This window comes from Salmo trutta, chromosome 40, assembly GCF_901001165.1.
Source record: "Salmo trutta chromosome 40, fSalTru1.1, whole genome shotgun sequence".
In the NCBI taxonomy this organism is placed as follows: domain Eukaryota; kingdom Metazoa; phylum Chordata; class Actinopteri; order Salmoniformes; family Salmonidae; genus Salmo; species Salmo trutta.
Genome location: NC_042996.1, coordinates 10,560,526 through 10,579,570, shown reverse-complemented (window position 1 = coordinate 10,579,570; position 19,045 = coordinate 10,560,526). Strand labels below are relative to the sequence as shown.

At 45.8% G+C, this 19,045-nt stretch overlaps 1 protein-coding gene across 4 annotated transcripts in view; it reads left to right on the top strand.

Moving 5' to 3' along the window:
- Positions 1 to 19,045, top strand: part of syt1a (synaptotagmin Ia) — a 211,074-nt gene that overhangs the window by 83,416 nt on the left and 108,613 nt on the right. For all 4 annotated transcript variants that reach the window (XM_029741910.1, XM_029741913.1, XM_029741911.1 and 1 more), the window contains exon 3: positions 8,695 to 8,786. The gene's annotated coding sequence lies outside the window, so the exon portion shown is untranslated. The remainder of the gene's footprint in view (positions 1 to 8,694; positions 8,787 to 19,045) is intronic.

Here is a 19,045-nt window from a genome sequence, read left to right as displayed (position 1 = left end):
ACTTCAAGCCCGGGCATTTCAAAGTTGTGTTTCACAACAAATGTCTGTGCAGGCCGAGGAAGTTTTCTGCAAAGCAATCACAGCTGAGGGAATTTTCTCCCCCACCTTCTTTCTGCCTGCTTTTGTCTTCCCCTCTCTCTCAGTGATATCCATCTCTCCTAGAGCGCCACCATGCTCTCCTGCCCCAGGGGCAGCCTGGGTACTGTAAGAAAGCCTCTGGCCTGTGAGAGAATATCAATCACTTTACCTTGGATAACCCAGAGAGCATTGGCCACAGTAGTGTGGGGAGAGGAAGAAATAGGAATCAGCCATCCTTGGAAAAGATGGAGGAGCCCACGCTCAAATGGCCCTCTGTCAGCCAGGCGTACTGCTCTTTCTCTCTCTCTCTTTCCCTCTCTTTCCCTCTCTTTCCCTCTCTTTCCCTCTCTCTCTCTCTCTCTCTCTCTCTCTCTCTCCTCTCTCTCTCTCTCTCTCTCTCTCTCTCTCTCTCTCTCTCTCTCTCTCTCTCTCCACTCCTATGGCACTCGCATATCAGACACGACACCTGTCAACCTCCATCATGGTCATCGGTGGCCTAACAGGCCCTGTCTCTGGACAGGGCTGATTAAGCTGGACCTAGAGACCTGCAATGACAAAATGTGCGCCGGACCGAGCCATCCCACGGTGTATGTGCAGGTGACTGCCAGACCATGGGAAACAGGAGGGCTGTATTGTTAAATGACTGTGTTCCCATCGAGCCCTGGCTTGGACCACTGGAGGATGAATAAGGAAATAACAGCCAGAGTCCTGCTGCCCAGGAACAATTTCCCCTCCACTGCCAGCTGGTGGACCCCATCCATCCCCACCTCCCCTCCCCTTTCTCTCTGCTTACTATGGTCCACAGGCAGGTTAGAGATGGAGCTCTCTGTGACAGCCAGTTACTGTATGAACCTACTGAAGGAAGCTGGAGGGGAGGCAGAGAAGAGTAACTTTCACCAGCCAGGGTAATTCAAACAGTTTTTTTATCTTTGTTTGCTTTGTTAATTCAGATGTGGAGGTGTATTTCAGTGTCCTCAATGGAAAATGACTAACCTCTCACAAAGCCTACCCTCATGTTATTAGAACACTTACAATCAACCATTTTCACAGACCAATTCGAAAAGCCAAAGGCCTTTGTATTTGGGAAAATGACTGCACTTACAGGGGATCCTTTGATCAGGGCGTTGTTGCCATTGCAGCGGGTATGTGAGGGCTGCATCCCCACTAAACGCTCTCTCTCCAAAGTTTTTTTGTTGTCAGAGAGAGTGAGTCACCCCCAAAGTACCTTGAGACAGGGATTAAACACGGCAGCTCGTCTTCATCACAGTAATCTTGTTTGCTCAGAGGGCAGTGTCTATAGAGGACAGAGCACAGCCACACTCACTGTCACAGGGATAAGGGACGTTGTGATCGCTAGCTACCTTCTTGCACTTTAAAGGAGACCAGGCTGAACAGCGTTGGAGCTGTGTTTGTGTTTGTGTGTACACATAAAAAGCTTCGGTATGTGGTGTCGCTGCAGATCAAGGTCACTCAAGTGGACCTATAGTACTATTCAGTACAACTGACCACATTGTAAAGTGCTGATCGCAATATTGTAAAGGACAAAGGAATACAAGTTCTTCAATATCCAGATATTGTGAATTCACCATTGATGGCAGCTTTTCAAGTAGTTTCCATGTGCTTTGACATGGAAATGGGAGAAAAATACATTTTGATTTGCACATGAATCCGCAGGACAATCAAAACAGTTTATTTTTTTAAGTGTAGAAAAATGTCTGCCAGAGTTCAGGAAGTTTACGATTTAAAGTGATCGCCTGGGTTTATACTGTAATGACTCTCACCACGAGCCGCCATCAGCCAGCAGAAGGAGCGCATTGCAAACGGGATAGCTAATCCACAGAAATAGCCTGTTAACACGGGGTGGCATGTCTCCACCCAAGACTTATGATTCAAGCTTTGTGGGCATGCGGAGGGAGGTTGGTGGGAATAAGAATCAGTCTGGGAGAACTGAGAGAGTTGTCCAAGAAATTATGAAAAAAATACTATTCGGAGAGACAAGACTCGAAACAATAACAAAAGCCTTCTCGCTGGCTTTCATTTGTCACCTGTTCCTCCATCGTCGCTGCATCTCCTTAAAGAGCACCCTTATTTCCATCCGGACATTTCTACAACCAGACAGAGTACAAGAGGGGAACGGAAGAGCATTATGAGCACCGAACATTGCTTGTGGCTGACAGCCCTTACAAACAGCCAGTGCAAGGCAGACAGACAGGCAGTCTCCCTCTCCTGAAATTGTTAAGGAAAAGTATGGAGGAGTGACAACGTGCTCAGTCTTTATGAGCGAGTGTAGGCTTGAAATGAGAGAAACCAGATGGAAGTCAGTATGCTGGAGAAAGTGTTGTTCCACCTTCGTTCTTCAACGTATGGCATGTTCAGAGCTTCAGCAGAAAGTATTAGATGACTGCACTAACTGTAAGTCGCTCAGGATAAGAGCGTCTGCTAAATGACACAATTTTTTATGCAAATGTAAGTATGAGTGGGTCAGATTGTTCTTATCTTTGTCCAAGCTGGCTACACACAGTTGAAGTCGGAAGTTTACATACACCTTAGCCAAATACATTAAAACTCAGTTTTTCACAATTCCTGACATTTAATCCAAGTTAAAATTCCCTGTCTTAGGTCAGTTAGGATCACCATTTTATTTTAAGAATATGAAATGTCAGAATAATAGTAGAGAGAATGATTTATTTCAGATTTTATTTTTTTCATCACATTCCCAGTGGGTCAGAAGTTTACATACACTCAATTAGTATTGGTAGCATTGCCTTTAAATTGTTTTACTTGGGTCAAACGTTTCGTGGTAGCCTTCCACAAGCTTCCCACAATAAGTTGGGTGAATTTTGGCCCATTCCTCCTGACAGAGCTGGTGTAACTGAGTCAGGTTTGTAGGCCCCCTTGCTCGCACACGCTTTTTCAGTTCTGCCCACAAATTTTCTACAGGGTTGAGGTCAGTGCCTTGTGATGGCCACTTTGTTGTCCTTAAGCCATTTTGCCACAACTTTGGGAAGTATGCTTGGGGTTATTGTCCATTTGGAAGACCCATTTGCGACCAAGCTTTAACTTCCTGACTGATGTCTTGAGATGTGTCTTCAATATATCCACATAATTGTCCTCCCTCGTGATGCTATCTATTTTGTGAAGTGCACCAGTCCCTCCTGCAGCAAAGCACCCCCGCAACATGATGCTGCCACCCCCGTGCTTCTCAGTCGGGATGGTGTTCTTTGGCTTGCAAGCCTCCCCCTTTTTCCTCCAAACACAACGATGGTCATTATGGCCAAATATTTATATTTTTGTATCATCAGACCAGAGGACATTTCTCCAAAAAGTACGATCATTGTCCCCATGTGCAGTTGCAAACCATAGTCTGGCTTTTCCTCCAGCATCTTCACAAGGTCCTTTGCTGTTGTTCTGGGATTGATTACGCTTTTCGCACCAACGGACGTTCATCTCTAGGAGACAGAACGCGTCTCCTTCCTGAGCGGTATGATGGCTACGTGGTCCCATGGTGTTTATACTTGCATACTATTGTTTGTACAGATTAACGTGGTACCTTCAGGTGTTTGGAAATTGCTCCCAAGGATGAACCAGACTTGTGGAGGTCTACAATCTTTTTCTGAGGTCTTGGCTGATTTCTTTTGATTTTCCCATGATGTCAAGCAAAGAGGCACTGAGTTTGAAGGTAGGCCTTGAAATACATCCACAGGTACACCGCCAACTGACTCAAATGATGTCAATTAGCCTATCAGAAGCTTCGAAAGCCATTACATAATTTTCTGGAATTTTCCAAGCTGTTTAAAAGTACAGTCAACTTAGTGTATGTTAACTTCTGACCCACTGGAATTTTGATACAGTGAATTATAAGTGAAATAATCTCTGTAAACAATTGTTGGAAAAATTACTTTTGTCATGCACAAAGTAGATGTCCTAACTGACTTGCCAAAACTATAGTTTGTTAACAAGAAATTTGTGGAGTGGTTGAAAAACGAGTTTTAATGGTTCCAACCTAAGTGTATGCAAACTTCTGACTTCAACTGTATGTGTCCTATATACCTACCTCTCTGTCAAGTAACAGAACTAGGGTAATATGCTTGTGGTGTTACACACAAAGCCTGCCAAAACAGACAACTTACAACGGCCTTATAGCATTAGCTGTGGAAAGTCAGAGGTCCACAACATGAATTCAGCCATAGACTCCATTGGCGCATCACAATAGAGTCGGCCTTAAAGTGTCGACCAGGGAAGGTGCCTCACTCATCAGTGTTAGTGTGGTAGAGTGGACTTGCTGGGGGCAGGTGATGAGCCTGGTCGAGCTCCAACCGTACAAGGACCGCCTTCTGCGTAGCCTAGAGGCATGCTGGGTAACAGTTGCTAATCATCTCCACGGCGCTCCCCGCCACCGTAGAGTGACCACAGAGGGGGTTGGAGGATGGGCCTGGAGGTGTCAAGGCCACACCACATAATTATACAGTAAATACTTAAGTTCCTTCTCCGATCTACAGTACAGTACAGAGCCCTCTACAGGTATCACTCTGTAGAAATCCATTTCCCCCAGTGTTCTAGTGATTGGACGCTGTTGCTTTCCACAGAACTGCCTGGTTTGACAGAATGTGCTCAGACAGGATTGTTGTGATGAGACTTCTCCAGCTGCCAGGAAGGCTGTTTCTTACAGTCCAGGCTTAGGTAGAATCTGAGGCAGAGTACACCAGTATCCTGTCCTTCTTTAAGGGCAAGGAGGAGATGTGTTTGTATGCCTGTTTATATGCCTGTTTTGTTGAGGCGTTGTATGGTGTCCCAACGCATGATGAAAATACATACTAAATGCTAGATTCATATTTGTAAAACACAATCGCTTGGCTATTGTCAAAATCCAAACAATTAAAACTGAGCGAAAATATGTTGGTTCTTCCCTGATTGTTTTCTCCATCTGATAATAACATTTTCACAAGCATCTCCTTGTAATGACCAACGAATATGACTTCTTATGAGATGCTTTGCCATCGTATTCCACATTGGATCCCCCTTCAGAAACGATGGGATGGTATGAGCCATGGTCAGGGGATTACACCAGCTGACATATCTGGGGCATTGGGTTTCTGCTTCAGTGCCTGTCAAGGGGAGCAAGGCTCTGGTGATTGGCACGGCCAAGTCCTCAAGGTCATGTTTGTTTTTACCGCTCACCCCTCTCTGTAGATTACTGGGGTAATATATCTCCTGTCAAAATGTTACCCATCCCCCCCAGCTCTGGTCCTTAACCAGTACACACATCTAAAGATGGTTTCCACCACGTGTCTCCTTCATGTTGTAACCCAAGCCAGGGAAATATACCAGAACACAAACCTTGTATGTATGTTTTGTCTCCCGGAATACTAAGAGATGGAAATGTAATCTCTCCCTTTGGCATCGTTCTGAGCTGAGGGTTGGGCTTGGTCGGGATTGCAGACCATAGCTCTCAGGAACCGGCCAAGTCTGCATGGGGCCTTATATTCATCACAACGAGATGGATCGCATCATTCAACCGGTTGCTGCTCGAGACCCATTCAAAACGACCAGCGTTTAAGAGCGAATAAGCGATAAAGGTCTACCTGGTCAGAATACAGATGAGTTCTAGAGGAGGCATCTGATGTGAGGAAGATGGAGACAGACTCACATGTGTTCAGGCAAGCAGAGAGGTGGAGGGAGATGGAGAGTGGTGGATACCCTAAGTGGAAATGCAGGATGGAGGAATAACACGGTGAAAAGAAAGATGAGGGGAGGCGGGTGAAAAGCAGGCGCCACGCCGGGAAAATGAAGACTTATGTGAAGCACCACAAAGGGGTGGTTGTCTGTTGCAGATGGCTGACAAATTGTAGGAGTCACGAAAGCAAACTCTCATTTCGCCGAAAGCGGCGGTTTGGATATCATAACGACAATGTCATTGTGTTCCTACGATGGCGGTTGTTTTCACACGCATCCAGCTGAGCGGTGGAAGTGGTAGCGAGCCCATTGATTTGCTCGAAACCATTGTTCTGTGATTACTTGTCACAACGCTGCTGTGCTCTGTGTGTACATTGAGTAATATACACAGGAGAACAGCTGGAAACGTTTGCAGTGCTAAATCTAATGTGTGTGGTAAGGTTCAGAGCAATCCCACTAGTTACTTACTGAAGCACACACACACACACACACACACACACACACACACACACACACACACACACACACACACACACACACACACACACACACACACACACACACATACACACATACACACACTGCACCTATCTGGTGTATGTGACAATAAAAATAGCATTGAAAAAGTACACACTCTCGCATACTAAAGAGATGAATGACTTGTGAGGAGGTGTGTGTGTGTGTGTGTGTGTGTGTGTGTGTGTGTGTGTGTGTGCCTGTTTGTGTTAGTAATGTGGTGGAAATGTAATTAATTTACATGTATTATACCAAGCATCACCATATCATTGTACCATCCAAGTTGTTTGTGTGCGTGCCGTGTGTCACACTGGCTGAGGATGGCTGTGCTGGGGTTAATATCAACTGTTGTTGACAAAGTGGCACCTATTGTTAGGCAAATGGTTTTCATGGGTATGTTAACAAGAGCACGTGATTCATTCTATAGCAGGAGCTTACGGTTGAAAAATGTATTTCACCGCACTAGCTACATCTATGGTAATACATAAGGTTATAATGTGAAGAGCTCCAAGTAGGGAAATGAATAATGTTATCGTGTGGGAATTCAATGGCAACTTGTCTTTCTCTTGAATGTTAAGTAGGGGATGAGGGTTTCAGGGGATCTCTTGATGGCATGTATATAGCTAACGGTACGCTTTAACTTGAAATGAAAAAGACTTTCTGACAAAATTTGAACCGTGTAATATCTGACCATTTTACTAGCTAGACTATCTTACATGGATGCTTCTCTGTCATGGATGCCATTGTTGCCCTTAGTTTGAAGATATTTATTTGCAATCAAACTCCAGAATTTTCTCTATCTCAAACTAATTGCATCAGACATTCCACTGATTTCAAAACTTGGTCCTCCAGAAAGTGGAGAGCAACACATATGCAGTTTTACTACGTGATATCTCTGAAAGAAAAGCTGTTTTAGAAAGGATTACCTACACATACTGAGCAGCTCATGTTATAGACAGAAGCGGGCTACATGGCAGACCAATCCGAACTCATCTCTCGGGATTACCATCCTATCCATTATCTCAGCCAATCACGGCCAGAGGGTTCCTGTCTTTTTTCTTGCCTAAACCAACTAGGCTCATAATTTAACAGTTTTATTGGTGTTTACAGATGGCATACAAGTTTTTTATTAAAGCACATGAAAGTTCATATGTTCCAGAAGGCATTTATGGCAAAAAAACTCATTTTGATTCAAAAAAGTTAAGTTCAAATGGCTTTTAAAATGTATTCTAATGGCTCTCCTGTGAAGTAGTGACACGCGACATATGCCTAGTTTCCTGAAACGAGACACAAATTGCCTCTGAATGTTTGTGCCTTTGTGTACCTGCCAGTGCCAGCCGGAGGTAATAGCTTTTAATCTGTACATCAAAGGCCCGGCAAATAGCTCCTTAACAGTAATGGGGGAATGAATAGGGAATCACAAACTCCATCTCCACCTCCCGACGCCGTCTAGGTGGTGCTGATAGCTCTCCATCACAGTAGAACCTTGGGACATATGCTGCAAGGACAGATCTTCTTAGCATTTTTTATTCATCCATTTTGAAGTAATATATTCTGTGACTCTGTGAATCTCCATCCAGGTGTTTATTGGATATTGGTTTTGGATTTTAGAATACATTTTAAAACCAAAATACAGTCAACCTTTGTTTCGTTTCAAACATTATTTACAATGAAATGAGACATTGAAGTAGTATTGAAAATCCCCTGCTGTGACCCTAACTAGAGCACTCCTCCACATCATCCACCTCCTCCACGCTGGAGTGCCTTTCACACCGCAGTGGCAGGCAGCATCTGTGGGGAGGAGGTCCCCAGCTGGTCCCCATCCCTGGTCTCCAGCACATGACTTGGTTCCACCGGCTTCCTAATGAACACGACCAATCGGCTGTGAAAACGCTACATCGATAATGGATCCCTGCCACCTCCTTCACTGACACACACACACACACACACACACACACACACACACACACACACACACACACACACGCACACACACACACACACACACACACACACACACACACACACACACACACACACACACACACACACACACAAACAAACAAACAAACAAACAAACAAACAAACAGAACTGAGCTGATGGAAAAATCAACAGGGGGAAATGACATGGGTTCACTTCACCGTGACTTGGTTCTGGATACCGTCATTTGAGCCCATCGCCGTGCACATTGATTGGCTAGAAGAATTGAAATGCAAATGCTATTGGTCTTGTTTGTGCCTGGCTTGTAAAGTACTTTTAAAAGAAAATGGCTGCTCTCAAGAACACAATAGTATCTGACTGGGCTAGTTTAAAATGTCTCTTGAAAACAGGAACCGACCTGCAGTAACTCGTCTCAATTCAGTTCTATGAACTTTGCATGCTTTTTGTTGTTCCACATTAACATGCTCCGTCTGTCTCTTCCTCAGCTGTGAACTATCTCGACTGCGTGCAACTCCTGTGTAAAGAAGAAGAAGCAGCATTGGAAGACCCCCTAGCAGCAGGCACCGTTGAGATAAAGGTTAGTCTCTGTTCCCTCGTCCTCCAAGACAGGCAAACTAAACAGACATCCTGTCTCAGTGGAAATGCCACAGGTCCACAGAGCCACTCTGGCTATTCACTGTCTCAGACCCCAAGGATCTCCAACCCCTATGGGCAAATAACCTCAGTCCCCTGGTTCCTTATCCTTAAATGCCAATGACCACAAGGGGGCAATCCCAAAAAGAAGAAGAATTCCACAGAGATTTGTTTCACAATGTACAAAGACTAACGCTAATGAATATGTATTATTCCGCACATTTTGTGTATACATGCATGAAACAACTCATAGAGGCCCCCATTGCACTCTTCTAATAGAAAATACACATCAAACAGTGGTACGCAGCACCGAAAGCCTCATTAGTACTGTAGAGTAAGATATGTGACACTACGGTCTCTGGCCATCGTAGCTCATTCATGGACTAAAGACTTGGACTAATGAAGTATGGATTTGGCCTATTAGAGCAGGAAAGGCACAAACATACTATATACATTAGGCTATAATGTAAAGAGCTCCATTGAGCTCCAACTAGGAAGATGAATCATGTTATTGTGTGGGAATTCAATGGCAACTACTGGAGTCCTTATCTTGAATGTTAAGTAGGGGGTGGGTGGGGGGGTTCAGGGGTTCTGTTGATCTCATGCTGTTTATATTCATTCCTGCACACTACTGCACACATTTGGATGTCATGCTGTGGCAAACAATAACAACCAGAGCCACATTTTCAGATCCAACAACATACGTGATGATCCTCTCTCTCAAGCTAGGGGAGACTGAGCTTGTGTGGCCAAGGGCACAACATGGCGACCAAGGTCATCATAAATGGCAAACACAAATATGACAACACCACACACTGTTGATCAACGTCGTGTTTGAATAAATAGCAGGAAAACAAATGAAGAGTGAAAAAAACACAATTAAGATGAAGGCTTAAGGGAGTCTTATCATCACACACACAAGGTTTCCAATATGGCTTGGGAAGGAATTAATGAATTCTGATTGAACCAGTGTTAATATAAGCCAGGCAGATCATATGGAGTCTTACCCTGGTGTAAGTTTAACCAATAGGGAACTCTGTCCTGGTGTCTGTTCACAAACCGTATTTCCTCCCTCGCACTACACTACCCAATACCACTCTACTATAACAACATGTACATCCAGCTGGCGAGGCGTTGTGGCTGATTCAGGCCTTGTTAAATTCCATTTTGTTTGTGAGCGGTGCTGAGCTCGGCCTCCTCTGGGCGTATAAGGGCAGACTCCGAAGCCACCGCACCAACTGGGGACCGAGGGGAGCGGTCCCAATTTTTCATCCTTATTACCCATGACACATCCAAAGTGGCAGAGCGCGGCCCATGGAGATATAGAGAGAAAGACAACGAGGGAGAGAGGGGAAAAAGATAGAGGTGGGCACCTCAGATGAACCAGAGAGTCTGTCTCCTATCCTCCTCCCCCCCCCCCCCCCCCCCCCATGAACCTCTGAGCAGGGCCCCAATCTGCCTGGCTAAAACAATGCAATTCAATGACGGCGATTAGGGCAGACGAGGGTAAAGTAAAGGAGTCCCGGCCGGGTTCCCACCTCTCTCTCTCCACTCTAACTCACTTAGTCTCAGTAGCTCTGCTGCGACGGGGCCGACAAACAGAGCATGAAGCTCACGCTTTTCCTCTGGCTCGCTATCTCAACGACGAGGCTAAATGAAGAAGTTACTTAACCCTGGCATGGCAATGGGTTTCTAGTCAAGGGCATCTACAAGGTGACTTCCATATGGAAGAACAGGTAGTTGGACGGGGGTGGGTGTCTTGCCTTCAGCCACGTGACATGATTGGAGGGGTTTTCTTCACTGAATGAGTCCCCCCTCTCCTCTGCTCTCCTTCCCACGGCGGAGATTAAGATCGCTTGTTGTAATTATTGCTCCTTGAGGCAGCCTAAATCTGCCAAGGAGATAGCATCACACCAGTCAGGTGCTTCAGAGGGTATCTGGCACCAGCTGTTGTCATCCTCTGCGTGTTTTCTGAACGGCATTGTTTTGTGATACATGTCTGTTGATCGACTGGCTTCTCTGGCTTCTGGAGCGCTGCCAATCCCCCGTCTGTCTCCAGATTCGCTCTCCTTCACTAATCACGTTATAGGAAAAAAGAAGGGGGGGGAAAAAAATCACACGCAAAAGCCAAAAACCTGAGGTGAGGTGTCTGGGATTTTTGCCACCTGACGTACTGCGAGGCATCAATCATCTGCCACCACAGTCCCATGAAACATCTGTCTTAGACACACCGGGAGCCTGGCCACCTCCCATCCAAACACAGGTGATTGACACGCACATTCAGCTCTGCCCAATGAGCAGCCATCTTTTACCATCAGGTACAGTAATGTAAGGGTTAGAGAACACAAATTAACGGGAATAAATGCATACATTCATAAACCTTCACAGGTGTACGATATGTCATATAGTATATGCATTACAGGAGAAAAATGGGCACAACAGTTATTTGCTTTTCAAGTGATTCATGTTCAAGCAGGCAGTATCGTCACTAGCGAGCTCCTGTTATGGTAGTGACATTGAATGTTACAGTGATGACACTGAGAGTTCTGGTGGTGACATTGAGAGTAACGGCGGCGACACTGAGAGTTACCGTGGTGACATTGACAGTTACGCTGGTGAAATTGTGAGTTACGGTGGTGAAATTGTGAGTTACGGTGGTGACATTGCGAGTAACGGTGGTGACATTGAGAGTAACGGTGGTGACATTGTGAGTTACGGTGGTGACATTGTGAGTTACGGTGGTGACATTGCTAGTAACGGTGGTGACATTGAGAGTAACGGTGGTGGTCATTGTGAGTTACGGTTGTGATATGGAAGGTTACGGGCAGATGCAGAGCCGGACTTCTCTTTAGGGAATGACTCCCCACCGAGAAATAATCTGCATCCGTGATAAGCTTCATTGGCTGTTCAGGGCCAATGTTGTAATTCCCCAAAGACGAAGCTCAGCTCAACCCCGTTACAGATGTGTGTCGCCGCAAATCACCCTCAACAGCACATGCTTCACCCTGTCTTTCCCCAGCAGATCTATCGGTGACTCTTTCCTAGGGTAACCGCAATCAGTTCAGGCACTCGGCTGATCTATTGCCCTCGCTCAGCAGTGGAGTAGGATCATTAGTTGGGTGTATTTTCTGTCTGGGGAAAGCGTAACGAGGAACGAGCAGCAATCGCTCGTTCCTCCTGTGAAGATAAAAAGCCTGCTGCTTTCATCAACGAGCCTTAATGATCCTCAAAATACAGACTAGTGTATATGATCACATCTTATAGGCTGAATCCAGGCTGTCTCACATCCGGCCGTGATTGGGAGTCCCATAGGGCGGCGCACAATCGGCCCAGCGTCGTCAGGGTTTGGCCGGGGTAGGCCGTCATTGTGAATAGAATTTGTTCTTAACTGACTTGCCTAGTTAAATAAAGGTTAAATAAAATACATTTACATTTAAATTATAAGAAGGGATGTCTATTAATTTGCTCTAATTGTGACGGAGTGACAGGCAATTAAGGAACACGGTGTGTGTTTCAATGCCTCTGTCATCTCTGGGAATGTGCGGGGGGGAATTAAAAAGCACATCAGCCCTAAGCTTATGGTAGAGCTGGTATATGGTCGTTGAGGTAAAAGCAGCTTATTGTCAAGGCTGTCAACTCCGGAACATGGAGAATGGAATCTCATAAGCATGAAGTTACATTGGTCATTGGGAATTGCCTCAGCATGGGTGACCTTTGGCTCCATTTACTACAGTTGAGCAGGTTCATGTATGTTGTCACTGTGCGTGGCTGCTCATGCGTGGATTCATGTTAATGTGTGAGTGATATTCATTGAGAAGAGGAGAAATTAATTTAATCAGTGTTAATTATTAGAATGACCTTTATTTAAATTGGCTATTGTGACTGTTTACAAGTCTCTAATCTCAATGTCATGTAGAGTGTGTGGGTCAATACATTTTCTTTCTGGTAGGGTGGGTATGTTTTTCTGTGCGTGTGTGTGTGTGTGTGTGTGTGTGTGTGCACGAGAGGGAGAGCTCAGTGACAAACCCTCAATCTCTACGTTGAGCTACTACTGTTCAGGTCTCCCCTCTTCTGCACCCCAATTTTTCTCTCTCTCTCTCTCTCTCTCTCTCTCTCTCTCTCTCTCGCTCTCTCTCTCTCTCTCTCTCTCTCTCTCTCTCTCTCTCTCTCTCTCCCATTCTTTTGCTCACTCTTCTCCATCTAACTCTCTCTTCCTCTAGCTTTTCTTCCCTGCTTTCTCTCCCTTGTTCCTCCACTCATCCATTCTTCTCTCTCCCTCTATCTGTCCAGGCCCTCTCCCCATCTCTCTCCCAGCAGGTCACAGCCCCTTCTGGTCTGAGCATAGACACCAGGGGGGAACCCTGTGATGTGGCCAGCTGTAGTATTCCCATACTGGGCCACTTCACCACCATCACGCTGGGCCCATCTACTGTCAGACTCCCCACTCCAACCACACACACTGCTCACTCCACCAACCACAGCACGGCAATGAGTCAATCCACACGCTATCGGGAAGGGCAGAGAGTAGTTAGAAACATGAGAGTGTCACACCCTGATCTGGTTCACCTGTCCTTGTGATTGTCTCCACCGCCTCCAAGTGTTGCTTATTATCCCCGGTGTATTTATCCCTGTGTTTCCTGTCTCTCTGTGCCAGTTCGTCTTGTTTGCCAAGTCAACCAGCATTTTTCCTTGCTCCTATTTTTCCCAGTCTCTGTTTATTTCTAGTCCTCCTGGTTTCGACCCTCTGCCTGTTCTGACTACCAGCCTGCCTGACCACTCTGCCTGTTCTGACTACCAGCCTGCCTGACCACTCTGCCTGTTCTGACTACCAGCCTGCCTGACCACTCTGCCTGTTCTGACTACCAGCCTGCCTGACCACTCTGCCTGTTCTGACTACCAGCCTGCCTGACCACTCTGCCTGTTCTGACTACCAGCCTGCCTGACCACTCTGCCTGTTCTGACTACCAGCCTGCCTATCCCCTTGTACTGTTTTGGACTCGGATCTGGTTTCTGACCCCTGCCTGGCCTGACCTCGAGACTGCCTATTGCCTGGTACTGTTTGGACTCTGACCTGGTTTAGGAACTCTCGCCTGTCCCCGACCTGCCTTTGCCTACTCCCTTTGTTATAATAAATATCGGAGCTCGACCATCTGCCTCCTGTGTATGCATTTGGGTCTCGCCTTGTGCCCTTATAGAGAGCTGATGTTCAGGATTTTTAAATAAGAGAGGGAGAGAATCAGAGGTCTGAGACAGTCAGACATTTGAATGTATGTGTCAGTCTCAATGTGAACTGCAAAGGTATAAACAAGTCCTGGTTTAAGTTGCACTCCACCTTCAAGACTAACCATCCATTGGCATCAATGTGTCATTCATGCCACGGATCAAGTTTCAAGTCATCTGTGTCATCCAGGATCTTGAGTCAGGATGGTGGCCATGCAGCTCATTCCAGATATGAGCAGAGTGACCTTGAAAGACCTGGTCTGTATATAGTTGATAGATGGAAAGGCAGCGGTATGTCTGCTGAGGTAATTTAATTATCAGACCCTCCACAGGCTAGGGTAATGACTGCTCTCCAAATCTTCCCTAATCCCCTATCCCAGTCCTCTACACAGACAGGCCCTGCCCGGGGCTCTCTGACTGTCTGACACAGGCAGCACTAACTCCTATACCCTGACTCTGTCTGTACACCCAGCCTGCTGGCATACAATACTGTAATATACAGTGCCTTCGGAAAGTATTTAGACCCCTTGACTTTTTCCGCATTTATGTTACATTACAGCCTTATTCTAAAATTGATTAAATAAATCAAAATGTCCTCAGCTATCTACACACAATACCCCATAATGACAAAGCAAAAACAGTTTTTTAGAGATTTTTACAAATAAATAAATAACCAGAAATACCTTATTTGCATAAGTATTCAGACCCTTTGCCATTAGACTCAACATTTTTCCCAGTGCATCCTGTTTCCATCGATTATCCTTGAGATGTTTCTACAACTTGATTAGAGTCCACCTGTGTTGAATTCAATTGATTGGACATGATTTGGAAAGGCACATACCTGTTTATATAAGGTCCCACAGTTGATAGTGCAAGTCAGAGCAAAAACAAAACCATAAGGTCAAAATAACTGTCTGTAGAGCTCCGAGACAGGATTGTGTCAAAGTACAGATCTGGGGAAGGTTAACAAAACATTTCTGCAGCATTAAAGGTCCCCAAGAACACAGTGGCCTCCATTATTCTTAAATGGAAGAAGTTTGGAACCACCAAGGCTCTTCCTACAGCTGGCCCCCCAGCCAAACTGAGCAATCGGGGGAGAAGGGCCTTTGTCAGGGAGGTGACCAAGAACACAATGGTCACTCTGACAGAGCTCTAGAGTTCCTCTGTGGAGATGGGAGAAACTTCCAGAATAACAACCATGTCTGAAGCTCTCCACCAATCAGGCCTTGATGGTAGAGTGGCCAGACAGAAGCCACTCCTCAGTTAAAGGCACATGACAGCCCACTTGGAGTTTGCCAAAAGGCACCTAAAGACTCAGACCATGAGAAACAAGGTTTAACTATTTGACCTGAATGCCAAGCGTCACATATGGAGGAAATCTGGCACCATCCCTACGGGGAAGCATGGTGGTGGCAGCATCATGCAGTGGGGATATTTTTCAGTGCTAGGGACTGGGATACTAGTCAGGATTGAGGCAAAGATGAATGGAGCATAGTACAGAGAGATCCTTTATGAAAACCTGCTCCAGAACGTTCAGTACCTCAGACTGGGTCGAAGGTTCACCTTCCAACAGGACAACGACCCTAAGCACACAGCCAAGACAACACAGGAGTGGCTTCGGGACAAGTCTCTGAATGTCCTTGAGTGGACCAGCCAGAGCCTGGACTTGAACCCGATCTAACATCTCTGGAGTGACCTGAAAATAGTTGTGCAGCAATGCTCCCCATCCAACCTGACAGAGATTGAGAGGATCTGCAGAGAAGAATGGGAGAAACTCCCCAAATACAGGTGTGCCAAGCTTGTAGCGTTATACCCAAGAAGACTCGAAGCTGTAATCAGCGCCAAAGGTGCTTCAACAAAGTACTGAGTAAGGGGTCTGAATACTTATGTAAATGTGATATCTAACTTTTTTATTTGTAATACATTTGCGAAAAAGGAAGAAAAAAAACTGTTTTTGCTTTGTGATTATGGGGAATTGTGTGTAGATTGATTTTAGTATAAGGCTGTAACGTAACAAAATTTGTAAAAACTCAAGGGGCTTGAATACTTTATTTCACTGTATATCGATAGGAGCGACGTGTTTGGTGAGTAAAAGACCAAAATACACTTCCATGTAGTGCATTGTGTCTGTGTGTGTGTGTGTGTGTTAATATAGCTCTTCATTCCTCTCACGTCGGTGTCCTCTGAGTCCAGGATGGTTCTTGAGGTGTAAAGGGGGCCGTCCTCTCTCCATGAAAACATCTTTATTAAATACCCCTCCTGAGAGAGATAGGAGGTGACCCCTGACCCTCTCAGAGGTCCCGGAACCTAGACCTGGTGACTGGCTGTGGGGACTGACTGTCTCCTCTCAGTCAAACCACTGGAGAGCCAAAATGCTCACTACACACATCGCAGGGGAGCCACACCATCTTGTGGGTGGAGGAGAGTTAGCTTGCTTGCTCGGTCTACGTCTCTGCTTTGAATTTTTGGTAATTAGTCAGACACAAAATAGCTGTTCACTTCCACCTCCGGTCAAGTAATATCCTATAATATAGTATAGTGAGTTGTGAAGATGACGTGATTAGATAGGCACTGTGAAAAGTGGTTCTTTTAGATGAAGAGACCCCTGGGTGTGAATGGTGTGCCTCTGTCTGTTATCCAGCTGAAATGAACCTCTCTGTTTTATCAGCCCAGCTCCATGGAGATTCAGTTAGAACAGAGTGTTGGTGATGGATAAGCCCTCCCTCCCTCCCTCTCTCTTCCCCCCTCTTCACTCCTCTCTCCTATCCAAGCATCTGTGCAGAGTCAGTGGTGTTGGCATGTGCTAATGACCCCAGCAGGGTGTGTGTGTGTGTGTGTGTGTGTGTGTGTGTGTGTGTGTGTGTGTGTGTGTGTGTGTGTGTGTGTGTGTGTGTGTGTGTGTGTGTGCGCCAACAGAGAGTGAAAGGAGCACCTGTGCATGTTGAAAAGAGCCTGCTGGTCCTACGTTATGAACAGCCCCACATCCTCCAGTCTGGATTGATGGAGCTTTAAGGCAGCTTCCTGCCTGCGGAACAGAGAGAGAGAGTATAACGAGGCTATCAGATGTAATTAAAGCAAGTGTCTCTTCTCTGTAAGAAAGTCAGAATACTCAGAAATATGTCTGACTCACTAAGAATTCTTTGAACAGTATAACACCCATGAGTAGTGTGGAAATGAGCTGACTATGACGGGGGAATAATAACCATACAGACTGGACTATTCCTAGGATGGAAGACAATGCAGGTGACAGACAGGCTGAGTTGGGACTCGACTATGACAGATAATATCTCAATTTACAGGGGTGCAGGAAGGGCTAGGACTGTCAAAGTATATCTTAAAATGTTGACCTTTTGGAGATTGGCTGCCTTTTTCTCTTCCCACTCCTTTTATCTCCATCTCTTTCTTCTGCCCTCTCTTCTTCTCTCCACCTTTCGTTCTCTGTCTCTCTCTTCCTGTCCCTGCTGACCCTCTGACTCGCCACTCCTCACAGCTAGCATTCTTCGGGAAGACAAACTCTTCACTTCAGGCTCTCTTCATGAACTTGGCAGCCGAGAGCTAGGTTGTTAATTTATTTCCCCCTCCAAGAGAATCATTCTGCTCCTCACGGGCCACTAGACAGAAGTCAGGCCAAGATTATTTCATGAAATGTTTTTTTGGGGGGGGGGGGTTTCCTGTTTTTTTCAACTTTTTTGGAGTGGACCCCCTCTCTCTTTCTTTTTGGAATTGACAACACTTTGTGTTCATCTCAGTCTGATGGGCTGGAGCCTCGTAGTCCCCAAAGCTTCCAGAACAAAGCCTGTTGACTGTATCAACTAAGTGGTGGATGACAAAGTCTAGGAGAGGGAGGAGACCAGGATGAAATATTTATTTTGCAGACTGGCTGTGTGGCAGCCATTTGCTGTTATGTTGTGTCTCACTGCCTTGATCTAGCTAGCTAACGTAGTCTGTTTGTTAGTTTGATTTGTTTGTTTGCATGGATTCGTTTTTGGTTTCTAGTCTCTTGTGACTTTTCATCTGAAAAAGGGAAACGTTTTTCTGTGACTCCTGACTTCAAGGCTCATTACATCTAATCATGCAGTGGTGTACTGTGGCCTTGTTTTCTCTCGGTTTTTGTTGTTGTTTTGTTGTTGTTGTTTTACCGTTCGCTGCATATTTACGATAACAGGACATGAAATGTTGCCATGGGAACAGACCCACCCCGGGACAACAGAAGGCATTAAGGCACTGAACCACAGAGGAGAAAGCCTTCCAGCCAATCAGCAAACAGCTCACCGTTGCCAAGGTGTTGTCGAGATGAGAGATAGGATTGAGATAAGAAGTGAATGTGTACAGTGTGTTTGCACCTTTCAATAGCTCATAGTACTCTTTGGATTTCCACGTTTTTCTCTCTGTCCATAGTCCAGTGACATACCTTATAGAAGTCCGAGAGCATGACGGCTCACATTGCCATTCCCAACTCAGCCTGTCTGTGAGCACATTGCTCACATGAAATATTCTCTCTGATTGAGCCTTTTCATGCAAGACGTTTCGTCCGCCTGCTGAGACGGGAACAGCTCTTTACCCTCCAACCCCTAGGGGCAGTATTTATTACCCCAGGGCCCTGTTAAGTCACTAACCATTTTACAGCTGCCTGCATGTAATGTTCACAGAGTCATAACGATCAGCTAGCTTGACTCTCACCTAGACGACGATCCGTGGCTTTTCCCTGTTGTCCTCTTTCCCTTAGTTCCCTCCTCTCTGAGAACTCAGTGAGATCTATCACTGACAGACTGCATGCTATGGCTAGTCAGACACTGGAGGTGTTAACTGGGCTGCAGTTTGCAGTCTACAGCTGTGTTGTTAGAACAGCCTCTGTGGAGCTGTGGTGTTGGGGTGTGTGTGTGTTTGTTTGAGAAGCTGTGGGGTGAGCTCGTCAGGGACATGGAAGATAATCTCCAACCCCCCTCTTTTCCTCCCTTTCCTGTCTTCCTGAGACCACTGGGG